The following is an 11,816-nucleotide window of genomic DNA, read 5'->3' as shown; positions in this document are numbered from 1 at the left end:
ACCTCAAGGCAGTTAGAAAACCACGCCTTCAGGGGCGCCTGGGGGGCTCAGTCAGTTAGGTGTCTGACTCTTGATTTCTGCTCGGGTCACGATCTCACGGTTCTTGGGATCGAGCCCCACATCGGGCAGTATGCTGACCACAAAGTCTGCTTGGGATTCTCTCTCTCTCTCTGTCTCTCTCTCTGCCCCTCCCCTGCTTGCTGTCCAGCTGTCTCTCAAAATAAATAAAAATAAACTTTAAAACAAACACACAAGAAAACACACCAAGTCTTCAAAGGACCAAGATCCGGGTCACCTCGGATTGCTTTATTAGCGCCTGCAGCTGCCGCGGGATACGGACACTCGTCGTCCTCCAGGAGGGAGGCCAGTGAGCGCTGGGGGCTGTCACCGCCCCAGAAGTGAGGGAGGAGCTGTCTCCGTGCAGCTGACCGACAAGTGGCCCCAAGTGCAGGCCAGCCTCCAACTGGGACCTGAGTCCCCTCTGGGTGGTTTCTCTTCCCCATGGGAACTGTCCTCCGGACGGACGCCACGCAAGGGGAGGGGCCAGAGAAGCGACCGAGGGGCTTCGTGGGTCGCTGTCCACACTGAGGTTTTGCGTCCTTCAGGGAAGGAACACCACCGGATTTGCTCAGAGGAATCTGGATTTGCCCAAAAGAAGGTACCCTTGCCCTCACGAGGACACAGATCTTCTTCAAGCCGCACCAGTGAGCCTAGAGAGCCGAAGGGATCGGCCACCGCTCCTTCTCCAGGGGCCTCTGTGTCAGGACCCGAGGCCACAGGTCTGCCCAGCACGGGGGGTCTGTTCACCAGCCACACTCTGCCCGTCCTGCCTTTTGGGGCCTCGAGTCCCCGCAGCTCCCGGCCCTCAGGGCCTGGGCTGCTGTTCCCACCCGCGGATGCTGCGTACCAACCGTGACCTTCAGTAGCATCTGCTTGTGGCTCTGAGTTGATCCCAGCGATTCACACCCCCGGTTCCCGGATAACGTGAGCACCGACCCTCACTGGGCACTGGCCGTGGGCAGCCCTCCGCCCGCTTCGCCGGTGACCTCGTACAATATCCACAGCAAGCCTTTGAGGAGACAGCTGTTACACCTCATCCTCCTGCAGATTTAAAAATCCAAGCAAACATGTGAGAAGGAGAGAGGATGGAGAAGGGGTTTGCACGAGGCAGCGGGAAGGGCGGAGCAGAATCCTGCCAGGCAAGCAGGGTGGAGATCAGCCTCCTCCAGACCTGCCCACTGGAAGGGGCCTCTCCACCCTGGTGAGCATCTCCCTGGCCCCTCCCTGGGGCTCCCTGCCACATGGCGAGCTGCCCGGGACAGCAGGCCCTTGGCGGTCGGCCCCCTTATAAAGGGGTTTTAGGTCTGCCCCCTCTGTCCGCCACGGCCTCCTGCCGTCATTGGTGCAGGGAGATGATCTGTCCCCAGTGCCGCCCCGGCCGCACCCCCAAGCACCTGTCACCTGCTGCTGTCGCTGCCCCATCACCACACCCGACGTCACCAGCCAACCCGAGAGCCCAGGATATTTTCTCGTGTCTGATTCGTGAGTGGTCGCGACAAGACTCCGCCCTGTGTGGTTTGTGATACACAGCACAGACCAGACGAACGGGAAAACTACAGTGTTTGTGCCGAGGTAACGCGTGCTGTGGAGACGCTGTAGAGGGGTGAGCACCAGGGGTGCACGGGCCGGCCTGAGGTGTGAGACCCGCCGGAACGGGCACCGGCAGTGTCCCCTGGGGGGAAGCCTGGGGGGGGCGGGGGACAGAGCTGCGGACACATCTGGGGGCGGGGCTACCCGCGGATGTCCAGGCACGCGGACGCCCCGAAGGTGGGCTGGGGCGCGAGCTCGGGGGCGGGGTCAGGGAAGAAGGCGGGCCGCAGCGTTAGGGGCTCCGGGCCACTCCAAGGGGCTGGGTGTTGACACCAAGTGCAGACCACCTGGGAACGTGGAGCATCGATGTATCACCGACTCCTCTTTTCGGGGAGACTCCCTCTGCCGTGTGCAGCGCACAGCACGGTGGAAGGGGATGCGGCCGGAGGCAGCGGTGGGCCCAGCCGGCCAGGGTGGTCATGGGGTGAAGCCCGTCCCGCCGGGTTCCGTGTGACAGACAGAGAGGAGTCGGGGTCACCACAGGGGCTGAGGCTCCAGAAGGATGAGGCGGCCCCACCGGGGAGGCGGGAAGGTCGGGAGCTCGGTTCCCGGCACAAAGCCAAGGGCTCTGGGACAGGTGGTAGCATACACAGAGGGTAGGCGGGTTCGGGCTGGGCGTGAGCTGGAGGGAGGGCCTGTGAGCCCCCGTCCGAGCGACACCACAACTGGGGAGATGGGGGGGGGCCCGGCCGGCCAAAGCGCTAGTCCCAGAGGTGAGGAGAGGCCGGTGGAGGGTGAGGAACGGGCAGGGGTCGGGGGGGAAACCAGGGCAGCCAGCTGTCCCCAAGCTGGGGACGTGTGTGCACCAGGAGGAGAGGCCGGTGGGGGGAAGGACAAATCAGAAGTTTCCATGGCCTGTGAGGCCCTCGGGCACCGACCGGCCCAGCCCCTTCCTTCTGGGAACGAGAACAGAATCAGAGCAGCGAGGGGACTTGGGAGTTGGCAGAGCAGAGCCCCGCTCAGACGCGGGCCTCCAGCCACTAAGTCACGGCTTTGACCTCAGCCTGCAGCCAGACCGTCAGACTGCGCTCCCCTGGTGTGGAAGTCCCCACTTACCAGTGTGCCTACCGCCCGGAGGACAAACTGGCTCCCTGCTGGCTCCCGGAGGGACTGGGGACCACGTGGGACTCAAAGGTCACCACCGGCCCACGTCCACGGGGCTCTAGACCACACCTCGCTCATCCCGCTTCCTTCTTCGTCCCGCTGGACCGGATGCAGCCCGCCCCGCGACTCACCAGCTGGGGGAGGACGGACTGAGGCAAACAGCTCTGCAAACTGAGGGACGCGAAGAGTTTTGCCCCCTTTTCTATCCTCCACCTGCTTTCTGTGTGTTCGCACCACGTTCTGCACGGCAGAACGCCACGGGCCCCTCGCCCACCTCTCACTCTACTCGCTTCCCTTCCCTGGATCCCCTCACCTTGTGAACCATCGGTGTTTGGCAGGGGCCCCGGTGTGCGGCAGCTGGGTCTGAGACCATTCCTCAACCGAGAGCCCGGGACGCTGTTTTAAATAAATGTGCAGATTTGGAAAAAGGACAAATACCAAGTAAATCTTGTCTCTAATGGCCCATCAAGCATTATTGCTGAAGATCAGCTCCTAGAACCCGTGAATCTCAGAACGTACAAATCACCTGCTTTTGACGGGTAACACGTATACATTTTGTTTAAGAGCAAAATGTCAGGAAATTCATTTCTGGAGATGTGCGAGGAGTCACGCACACCAACCCCTGCCACCTCCGTAATAAATTTGGGAATGCGAGGTGCAGACCCTGCCCTTGAATTTCTCACACCCTCATCAGCAGCCTCAGCGAGTCAAAGCCAGGGAAGGCCTGGCCGGCAAGCCCTGCGGCTTTTCTGGAAGCTGCTTGCACCTCTGGGTCCTGTCTCCCCCTCCCGGGCTCAGGCTCTGAAAACGGGGAGGGAATGCGGAACGGACAGCGGGTGCGGACGCTCCGGACGCAGAGGTGAGAAGACGGAGCCCGGCTGGGGCTTCGCGCGGGTTGTGAACGCGGTGTGGACGCACGTGGGGACCCCCTGGGCGGGGAGAAGCGGTCCCGTAAGCACGGCTGCATGACCGCGTGTACATCAGCCATGCCACTGCGCACACTGAAGGGGACGGTCCCGAGAAAATGCAGGTGAATCAGTACCGCTCCGGCCCAGACTTGAACCGGAACCCACAGAGAGATACCTCCTTCTCCACTTAAAATTTTGGGAGATTCCTAATTCTTATCTTTGAGACCCTGAAATCTCTAACCACTGCCCCCGAAAGCCTTGGACTCGCGCTCCTTCTTAGGGGAGCAGCAACGACGAGGGACCTCCGAAGACTTGTGACGGACTCCCCGGGGGGCTGGCAGAGGACGCGGCTGCCTTGGGAACACAGACCTTTCTAAGAGCTGGGGTTTGGTTTGTTCTCTCTCTCTTCGTTTGCATTTCTCCTTCCTTAAGGAGTTTCTTCGCACTCAGTCACTTAACAAACGTCTGTCCCTACTACTGCCAATGACAACGGGGGCAGCGGCTGTATTTCCTGGATTCTCACAACGTGCTGGACACTGTGCTGGCAGTTTCTTGCAACGGAGCTCGCCACTCTCGAAGCAGGTGTTAGGTCCCATTTTCCACCTGGGGAAACTTAGACTGCCAGGCACCGGCCGGCCGCCGTGGGGGTCGGAGGCTGGAACACAGCTTCTCACCGGGTGACAGGTTCCCCTTGCTGACCTGTGCGGGCACGCGAAGCTGAACGTGAGCTGGGACCGTGTCAGGGAAGCTGGTGCAGGTGGAAACCACCGTGGTGCAAGGTCAAAGCGACACAGGACGTGAGTGTCCAACGCGTGGTCGCGGACCCGCCGAGGAGCAAGACCCCTTCCCGCGGGGATCAGGGGAGGCCTGAGGCGGGGGCTGGAAGTGAATGGGACGGAGCCGCGGAGCCGGGGCTTGGGGGCAGGGGCCCCCCAGAAACAGGCGAGTGTAAGGAAAGCAGCACCTGCCAATTGTACGAATTCACCCCGACAGAGTGACGGGAGTGTCAACACACACGTGAAGGAGGTTGTCAGCCAAGCCGTCTGACCGCAAGAGGAGATTCACACGAAGACGTTATGATGCAGCCCAGGGGCGCAGCGAGTGGGGGAGCTGGAGGTCACAGGAGACCCCCCGGAGCTGGAGAGTGGGACGTGGGGGTCACCGCCTCACCCGGTGAGGGGGCACGTCCGCCGGGGGCGCCCTGCTGCCTTCACCGTCATCCCGCATATCGGTGAGCTCAGCAAAGCGCGGGAGGGAGTCAGGCAGCCCCGGGGCCTCCCGGGGCCAGACCAGGTGGGCAGGGTCCCTTCCGGAAAAAGAAGGAGCCCGAGCGCTTGGGGCCTGGGGCCAGTTCTGGTCTTGGGTGCCGTTCACGTGGGAGAGCAAGCACACGGAAACCCTCCCGCCACGGGGCCCGGCACGAGCTGCGGTGGCACGTGAGGGGACAGCGTGGCACCTGGGAGGGGACTGGCCGGGATGGGGCTGCCCAGAGCAGAGAGAGTGACAGACCGTCCCTACGAGTCTACTCTGCACATCCACGTGCACGTGCGTTTCTGATGATGCCGTTTGGTATGGAGTCCACGCCAGCCACACGGCCGAGCGCTCGTGGCTCATGCTGTCCTGACCACTCAAGCCCCCGGGCCTGGCCCCCCAGGACTCCCGCCGGAGGAGGCCCTGCTTCCAGCTCGGGACACAGAACTCGGGTTCTCGGGGAGCGTGTGGCACAGATGCTGTCATCGCTGGGCGGGAGCGTGGGAGGGCAGAGCCCACAGAAGGATCTCTGGGAAAATTTCTGACCTGAGGGATGAGGAAGCACCATGGGACAAGTGTCGGTAAATTAAAGCAGCACAGCTGACAAGAATAAACCGTTGAGGTGACAGGAGATTAAATTTTTTAGGAGTCAAACTCAAGAGAAACTCCCAGTCTTGAAATATATGATTGCAACTTAAAACATAATCATGTGACCTAGGTGACCCCAGGTGAGCCTCAGGACTGTACATCCTATTGATGGACACTTTGTGTCATCAGTGGACAGACATGTCCTGGGAGGCCCCTCTTCTGAGAGTGTGGAGGGACCTGTGACCTCCCCCACAATGGGGGAGAAGCTTCTGTGACCACAGCACCTGTGTGAGGCTTCTTTTTGGCGGGTGCTCTGCAGGTGACCCTGCTGCTTGCTGAATAGTGGGGAGAGTTCACGTTGTGAGGAGCTGGGGATGGCCCCTAGGAGCTGGGGACAAACCCTAGGATTTGGGGACAAACCCTAGGAGCAGGGGACAACCACTAGGAGCTGGGGACAAACCCTAGGAGCTGGGAACAACCACTAGGAGCTGAGGACTGCCCCTAGGAGTTAGGACCATCCCTAGGAGCTATGGATGACCTCTAGAAGTTCCATGACCTCTAGGAGCTGTGGGTGATCTCTAGTGGCCACAAATGGTCTCTAAGAGCCACAGTGACCTTTAAGAGCTATGATGATGTCCAGGAGCCGTGGTTGACCCCTAGGAGCCACAATGACCTCTAGGAGCTATGCATGATGTCTAACGGCTGCAAATGACCTCTAGTGGCTGTAGACAACTTCCGGGAGCCGCAGAGGACGTCTGATCGCAGAGGCTGGCTTCCAGCTGACAGCCAGAAGCTGGGTTACTGCCCCTCAGACACAAGGAAAGGGACTCTGCCAGCATGCTGAGTGGCCCTGGGAGTGGGCTCGCACACAGATGAGCTCCCAAAGGAAATGCAGCCTGGCCAGGTCTTGACTGCAGCTCTGAGACCCTGAGCAGGAGCCCCAGCAAAGAGCCATGGACGCTGTGAGACAAGAAGTGTGTGTTGTTTGAAGCCACTAACTGTGGGGTGGTTTGTTAGACAGCAGTAGTGTCTGGAGAAACAGACCCAATAGGAGGCGTGTGCGTGTGCACGTGTGTGCGCGTGTGTGTGTGTGTGCGCGCACGTGTGTGTGTGCGTGCATCCATACACAGAGGGATTATCAGGAACTGACTCCCAGGTTATGGAGGCTGAGGAGTCCCAGATTTGTAGTCAGCAAGCTGGAGACCCAGGAGAGCCCGTGGCCAATCTGCATTATCTGAACGGAAGACGTGCCCCTCCTCGAAGACGGGCGGGCCGAGAAGCGCTCCTCACCCGCCCTTGGGTCAGTGTTCTGTTCCCATCGGGCCTTCAACGGATCGGGTGAGGCCCACCCATGCCGGGAGGGCCCTGTGCTTTACTTGCCTGTAACTCAAATATCACTATCTTGCAGGTTCCTCAAAAACTTAAAAACAGAACTACCCTATGACCCAGCAATAGCACTGCTAGGAATTGACCCAAGGGACACAGGAGTGCTGATGCAGAGGGGCACTTGCACCCCAATGTTTATAGCGGCACTTTCAACCACAGCCAAAGTATGGAAAGAGCCTAAATGTCCATCAACTGACGAATGGGTAAAGAAGATGTGGTTTATGCATACAATGGAATACTACTCGGCAATGAGAAAGAATGAAATCCGGCCATTTGCAGCAACATGGATGGAACTGGAGGGTCTTATGCCGAGTGAAATAAGTCAGGCAGAGAAGGACAGATACCATATGTTTTCACTCATATGCAGATCCTGAGAAACTTAGCAGAAGACCATGGGGGAGGGGAAGGAAAAAAAAGTTAGGGAGGGAGGCAAACCATAAGAGACTCTTAAAAACTGAGAACAAACTGAGGGTTGATGGGGGGTGGGAGGGAGGGGAGGGTGGGTGAGGGGCATTGAGGAGGCACCTTTTGGGATGAGCACTGGGTGTTGTATGGAAACCGATTTGACAACAAATGTCACATTAAAAACAAACAAATCTCACTCTTCTCCAGAGATGCCCTCCCAGACCCCCAGGGTACCGTCTGGGCAGGTATCTGGGCACCTGCGGCCCCGTCTGGCTGACACATCACCACAGGCAGGCAGCTCGACAGCCGAGAACAGCTTTACCAAGTGTGTTCCTCACCCCGTCCCCTCCTCCGAGAAGCCCTCTCGTCAGCAGCCCTCACATACAAACACCCCCAGCCCCAGATCAGAGGGCTTCTGCCCCTGCCGGGTGCCCGTCCCGGCCTGGGGAGATTCTTCGTCCTGCCCTTCCGTGGGGTGGAGCCCCCCCCCCCCAACTTTCGCCCTCTCGGCCCCTCTGTGTAGACGGAGACACAAAGGAGCACAGGCCTCCCGCAGGACAGTGCTTGCGGCTGGCCCCATGGCGACCACACGCGGCACAGCCTCTCCCAGCGGGCAGCTGGGTCGGTGCCGCACTGTCTGCTGCTGCATTCACGTTCAGGTTCCGGAGCCTCCCCTCTTGGAGTGAAAAAAAGGCGAGGCGCTGTTTAGACAAAGACTTCCTCTGCGCGTGAAGCTGGTGGCCTTCGGGTGGACGTTCTCCACGCGGTCCCTGAAGGCGGTCCACTGGGGTCTCGCGGAACAGGGTGTCCCCGTCGGGACGGCGCAGGGAGAATGGGGGACATCCGAGGCTGCTTCCGGATATGCCCCACCGCCGCCAGGCCGCACGCCCTCCCTCCGGTGCCCGGGCCTCGCCATATTGCAGAGACGGCGCGGGTGGACCATCAGGCGTCCCCCTGCCGGCATGGAGCGGCTCCCTGGCCCATGTTCCGTCTTTGCCTCGTCCGCTCCCGCGGCCCGGGAAACACCGCGGCCTCCCCAGGGAAGCCGTCCCGCCGGCCGGGGCCACTCACCACCTGCTTCCCGGCCACTCCCCCGCCTCGCCCCGTGACCTCCGGATCAGGCGTGAGGACGTGCTGACCGCGCCTGTGACCGCCCCGTGTGGTCCACCGCCGGGCGGGTCTCCTGTCTGCGTGTCCCATGCAGTGATGCTGCAATCAACACGGCCGCCGGTGGACTGAGCCCCGGGGGTGGGCGGTGCCCCCCTGCGTAGGGCAGAGGCCTCACCAGGACCCCGTGTGACCCGTCTCCATAGCGTTTGGAGAAGGGAATTAATTACCTCTGAACACACCCGATGCAAAACTGATGTCACCTGATTTCCCTGGTGACACCAGCTAGGGGGGCCGGGGGGCAGGGGCCGGCCAGTCCTGCCCACGGCGACCATCCCAGGGCACGCGACTTGGCACGGAGCCCTGCCGACCATTTCTGTGTTCGGGGACACGGTCTCCTGCCCGTCGGGCTCCCTGGGGTGACATCTCCAGCCTCCTGGGCTCCCGCATAATCGACGTTTCTCCTCAGGCGGGGCAGGGCGCTCAGAGGCAGGCCAGGCCGGACGTGTCCCTTCTGGGCTCCAGCCCATCCGACCAGCGCTCGGGGAAGGGATGTCTTGCAGGCCTGGCCTCGGAGCTCCTCCGTAACCTTGCCTCGAAAGCACGCTCCCGCCTGGGCTCCCGATCCGGCGATGTTGGGGGTGACCCCGGGGCTCCTCCTGTTCCGGCCGGTGCTCTAGCGGGCACGCTGTTGCACTCTCACGCCCGGCACCCGGGCCCCGTGCACAGGGGCCAGACGCGGAGTGCCCACGCTGTCTCCACTGATCTCAGGAGGACCCAGAGGCACATCCCTCTCGGGCGCATGGTCCCCGCATCCCACCCTCCGCGGCCCCCGTGCCCCCTTTGGGAGCGTCCCCCCACATCTCCCGCAATCGGGGCCGGGCGGGCGGGAACCCAGGGGCGCCAAGCACGGCTGGCCGGGCTCCAGCTGGGCGGGTCGTTCTGCCCCGCACGGGCCAGGTTCGTCCTGACTGCAGGCTCCCCCTCCTGCGGTCCGCCTTCTGACTCCCACTCCTCCCCCAAAGGCGCTTTCACCTTGGGCACTGTTTGCACCCGGCTCAGCTTCTCCCGCCACCGTTTAGGCAAAGGCTTGAAATGCCATGGGCGGATGGCTTTGTGGTTGGTGCCAGCGGGTGCGGCCCAAGCAGCGTGCCCGGGACCCTGACGGCCTCCCAAGAGGACGCTACGGTCACGCGGAAGCCACTGCAGCAGCAGAGACGGGCGCTGACGCTTCGGAAACTGCCCGGGCGTGGGTGGCTGGCCGCCCTCCCAGGAAGGGACAGGGAGCGGGCGTCGCCAGGTGCCTGTGCCGGTTTGTCCACTGTGACCGCGAGGCCGCCAGGCCCTGCCCGCACCGCGGCTCCTCCGGCCGGCAGCCCCGGGAGCCGCCAGCCCAGCACGACTCGATGACGTCCGCGGGAGAGACGCACGTAGGGCGTGCAGACCGCTGCCTGATTTGTGCCTCAGCGTCCCCGCCCGGGCGTCTACTGGGGGCTGTGAGGGCTTCGCACACACTCACCTTTCCTGCCTGCGCCTCCCCTTGCAAGGTCTGTTGGCGCTGCATCCTCTGACCCAGAACCGCGCTCTCCCAGCAGAGCACGGTGTGCAGGGAACCCCTTCTTGTTCTCCAGGCGAGAGGTGGGCACCGCCCTGGGACAGCGCCACGGGCTCCTGCGGCTGAGCGGCGCCCCCCCCCCTCCCCCCCGGGCTCCCCTGTTCGAGCCCTGAGAGCCAGCACTTGTGACTGGGACTGTATTTGCAGACGGCGTCTTTAGACGGGAGACGGAGGTTAAATGAGGTCACTAGGGTGGCCCCGATCCTATCTAGCTGGTGACCTTGTTAGAGCGGGGGTAGAACACAGGCACACGCAGAGGGACCGCATGGAAACACCGGGAAAGGACAGAGTGTGCCCGCCGGGGAGGGAGGCCACAGAGGACCCAGCCCACCCCCTGCAGTGCCCCAGTCCCCGACCTCCAGCCCCCAGCACGTGCCCGGCACGCTAGTGTCGCGTAAACTGCGCATCCACGGGACGTGTTCTGACGGCCCCAGGAAACCAGCTCACAGCCTGGCCAGCCCTCATCATCTCCTTCCCCAACGAGTGTGGACAGGACGGGGCTGCTGTTTTCCTGTGATTCGGTGCACAAAGCGCCACTTACATTTCAGAATTGCTACATAGTGTTGTTCTAGCCGCGGGGCCTGAAACTCCCCCTCCTTCTATCCTTCTTGTAGAAGCAGTAAAACGGCCCCAGCCTTTCTTACCGCTTTGTCCCACCTGAGCCACCCTAGAGGCGGGAACTAGCTTCCGTGAACTGTCTGGCCGGTGAAGCTGCCCCGCGACGCTCCAGGACTGGAGGTAGGACCCTGAGTCAATTTCCCTCGCACGCGCTGTGTAAGGGCTCAGGCAGGGACCTCGAGGTGTCCAGGGGCCCGGCTGGAGCCTGGCTGGGAGAGCAACAGGGCGTCCCTCTGCCAGGGACCCCAGGTCAGTCCTGCCAATAACCCATGGGACACCTGGGCTGACAGGGAAGGACCGCTCCGAGAGCCAGGGAAAAGGGGCATCGAGGCCCCAGCCCCTGCCGCAGCCAGTGCACGTGGGGGGCCTCAGCCATCTGCTCAGGGCACCCCCGGAGAGGGACACAGCAAAGCCTGCAGCAGGGTGACGGGCGAAGGAGCAGGAGTGCAGCCCCCGGCCAAGAGTGGGACGGCCAGCCTGCCGGACCTCAGCCCTGACGGCCCACTGCGGGGAGGTGGTGGCCAGGGCCACCTGGGTGTGGACGGGAGCCCTCCCCAGGGGCCTCTGCCAGCCGCCCGAAAACCCCAAGACCGTGGCGCCCTCCCCCGCCCCGCTGGCCCCAGCAGAGCCTCCAGTGGCCCAGGTTGCCCACCCGATCGGGGCGCCGTGACCCGCATGCGCCCTCCTCCTTCACCCGCCGCCCCATGCAGAGAAAAGCCCACCCAGAGGCTGCCGTGGGTTAGGAATGGCATCCTGTCTGCGTCCTGGGATGTCAGACCCTCGTTTTCTCTCAGGGAAGAAGACGCGCTCTGTCCAGCCAGAGGAAGGAGCCTGTGTGGTCCTGCAGCAAGAGGGTCAGACGGACCTCCTTCCAGCCCGACCCGGAGCCCCGAGGCCCGGCCCGGCAGAGCATCTCCCGCCGGCACTTGAGGGTTAAGTGACACAGCCGTGGATGCCCAGCACAGGGGCCACGGAAGGAAGGGAGGCCGCGTGGTCAGCACGGCCAGCGGGGGCTCAGGTGCCGGGAGCCATGCGGGACCAGCCCTCCTTGCCCTGCGGCAATCCTGACGTCCGAGGCTGTGCTCCCCCCTCGGCCGAGTCCCCCTCTGGAAGCAAGCCCCTGCTGTTTGCCCCGGGTCACCCCCGAGCAGGCTGCTCTCTCCGGGAGCCTGGGTGTCCTGGCT

At 62.6% G+C, this 11,816-nt stretch overlaps 1 long non-coding RNA gene across 2 annotated transcripts; it reads right to left on the bottom strand.

Moving 5' to 3' along the window:
• Nucleotides 1-270: 270 nt before the first annotated feature.
• Nucleotides 271-10,310, bottom strand: LOC123581684. Of its 2 annotated transcripts, XR_006703933.1 has the most exons (4): nt 9,919-10,310; nt 3,068-3,150; nt 1,462-2,925; nt 271-1,101 (listed from the first exon to the last, which is right to left on the bottom strand). It is a non-coding gene; the product is annotated as an uncharacterized LOC123581684 (long non-coding RNA). The 2 variants fall into 2 exon arrangements; XR_006703932.1 differs by having other exon boundaries at nt 1,462-3,150.
• Between the last annotated feature and the right edge of the window lie 1,506 nt (nt 10,311-11,816).

Source organism: Leopardus geoffroyi, chromosome A3 (assembly GCF_018350155.1).
Source record: "Leopardus geoffroyi isolate Oge1 chromosome A3, O.geoffroyi_Oge1_pat1.0, whole genome shotgun sequence".
Classification (NCBI taxonomy): domain Eukaryota; kingdom Metazoa; phylum Chordata; class Mammalia; order Carnivora; family Felidae; genus Leopardus; species Leopardus geoffroyi.
The sequence above is the reverse complement of the archived record's forward strand: the minus strand, read 5'-3'. Positions and strand labels throughout refer to the sequence as shown.